At 41.1% G+C, this 2,606-nt stretch overlaps 1 long non-coding RNA gene across 1 annotated transcript; it reads left to right on the top strand.

Annotated features, from left to right (window-relative positions):
• The first annotated feature begins 434 nt into the window (after nt 1–434).
• On the top strand, nt 435–2,400 carry LOC149462134 (uncharacterized). The gene is made up of 2 exons (XR_016312714.1): nt 435–565; nt 666–2,400. It is a non-coding gene; the product is annotated as an uncharacterized LOC149462134 (long non-coding RNA).
• The last annotated feature ends 206 nt before the right edge of the window (nt 2,401–2,606 follow it).

Raw genomic sequence — 2,606 nt, forward strand, 5'->3', positions numbered from 1 at the left:
TTCAAAAAAGGTAATGGAAACATTTGTGAGTTAACAGGTCTTGAACGACGAAACTGTGGAACACCTCCGGACTTTGTCCAGACAAACTTTGCCTATGTCCAGGCAGGGGGCATATGGTGCGTCATGTGGCCTGTTGACTTGTTGGTGAGCCTTGTGTACCCTTGGGATGTCTCTGCCAAAAAACAGGAGAATATCGGCATTTCTCTCAAGAGCTGGTATGTGATCAGCTATGCCTCTCAAGTGAGAGGCAGCTGCAGGAGTCCTTTCTGCTGGTTGGAATCTGGTTGCACCAGAGGAGAGTGGGCAGGGATATTTACTGTATACACTGCCATTCAGGGGAGCTACTACAAAACCAATGACACCCCTGCTTGAAACATCTGTAGTGCCAGATCAAGTGTCCACAATGTATGCTAAGGCATCTCTTGTTCTGTTTACAGATCAAAAACCTTTGTTCTTGCAAGAGACCCGTTTGTTTGCTGGCTGCCTACATGCACCACTGCCACCTGCTGCAACTCCTGAAGTCTTCCCTGCAAGTCTTTAATTCAATATACAGTTATATTGTATGGTAAGCAAGTACATATTTTGTTCTGGTTTTTATTTTGTTGGCAAAAAATTATCTGTTATGGTCTCATGTTTGTTTTTTCTCCTTCTCTCTCTTTGTGCAGTTAGTTTCTCTTGGACTCGCAATCAATCCACACTGCTATTGACCAGCCTGTTCCACCACTGCCGCCAATCCCTTGCATGCTGCCGTCCTTGGCTCCTCCTTTGTGAACTACACAAAACACAAGGTCAGATGCCTGCCTGCAAGCACCACTGCCACTTGCTGCAACTCCTGAAGCCCTCTGTCCTCTGTTAAGTATAGGTCAATTTTGAAAGCATGTTGTTTTGGGGGTGACATCTTTGTTTATATGTGTGGGGGTCAGACCACTCTGATTTTTTTTTTTTCAGCCAAAGAAAATAGTCAACGCAACATAGTCAACGCAGCCAGCTGTATGGCTCTACAGCCGCCACCACTTTTTCAATTCTTCAAGAACAACCTCTTTTAGAGCCTGAATGCTGGATGGAGAGTGATGCTCAACTTGTCTCTTCAGAATTCCCCATAGGTGTTCGATTGGGTTCAGATGAGGAGACATACTTGGCCACTGAATCACTTTCACCCTGTTCTTCTTCAGAAATGCAACAATGGCCTTAGATGTGTGTTTTGGATCATTGTCATGTTGGAAAAGTACCCAACGACCAAGGGCACGGAGTGGTGGTAGCATCTTCTCTTTCAATATAGAGTACATCTGTAAATTCATGATATCAATGAAATGCGGCTGCCCAACATCAGCACTCATGCAGCCCCACAGAAGGACACTGCCACCACCATGTTTCACTGTAGGCACCATGCATTTTTCTTTGTACTCCTCACCTTTGCGACCCCATACAGTTTTGAAGCCATCGGTTCCAAAAACATTTATCTTGGTCTGATCACTCCAGAGTACAGAGTCCCAGTAGTCTTCTTCTTTTTCAGCATGGGCCCTGCCAAATTCTAGTTTGGCTTTTTTGTTGTATTGTGTCACGGGAAACAATCACCCCAGTTTGGCTTTCTACTTCTTTAGCTAACTGCAGTGAACTTGCATGGCGATCTTCTTCAACCCTTCTCATCAGAAGACACTCCTATTGAAATGTTAATTTCATGGACATCTATGTGAGTCAATTGCAGTTCCATCTTTGTGAAATTTTTGTATCACCTTTGCTACAGTATTCTGACTGATAAGTAAAGCTTTGCTGATCTTCTTGTAGCCTTCACCTTTCTTGTGTAAAAAGAAAATGTTCTTTCTCAGGGCTTGTGACATTTCTCTTCCATGTGGTGCCTTTGCTGACAGCATGAAATGGGAAGGGGTTTTACCCTTTTATAATCAACTGTCTACTGGACACTTGTTTAATGAATAATTAGTTGAATTCTTGTTAATTAGAATTTTGTTCTCTAAAATTTAGTTTTGCTCGTAAGACTTTCACTGGGGTGTATTCATTTTTGCAACATGCTCTTGAATGAATTTGTTATGAAAAATCATTTTTTGTGTGTGCAAATTAACACATCTTGTTTGCAATCAATGACCCGCATTTGTGGTATATTTGGTAGTATAGTGTCCCATAGAAAATTATGACTCTGAAAGGAAAAAAAGGTTTTCTGACAAATCTGTTGAGGTGTACTCATTTATGCTGAGCACTGTATGTGGTAGTTCATCATAGCACATTTATGAATATGTGTAAAATATTCTTGCTTTGTTCTAACAAAGCATGCACTTGGCCACTTTACAATAATTGATATTCCTCTTCATATTGTGAGGTTTTTATAAACCGCATACTGTAAGTGGTTCTGCAGATACTTTAGCCTAATAAAAAGGCAAGTGTTTATCTCTTTTCTTGCATTGGATGTGTCAAAAAATAATCCCAAACTAGTTTTGTTTTGATTTCATTCATTAACTACTTGCCCTCCAGAGGATTTACCCCCTTCCTGACCAGGTCAATTTTTGTGTTACAGCACTGCGCTATTTCAACTGGTAATTATGCAGTCATGCGCTGTATCCAAAAGCAATTTATGTCCTTTTTTTCACACAAAT

The sequence above is a fragment of the Staurois parvus genome, unplaced genomic scaffold, assembly GCF_062004578.1.
Source record: "Staurois parvus isolate SC_StPar_1 unplaced genomic scaffold, SC_StPar_1.0 ptg000185l, whole genome shotgun sequence".
Lineage (NCBI taxonomy): Eukaryota > Metazoa > Chordata > Amphibia > Anura > Ranidae > Staurois > Staurois parvus.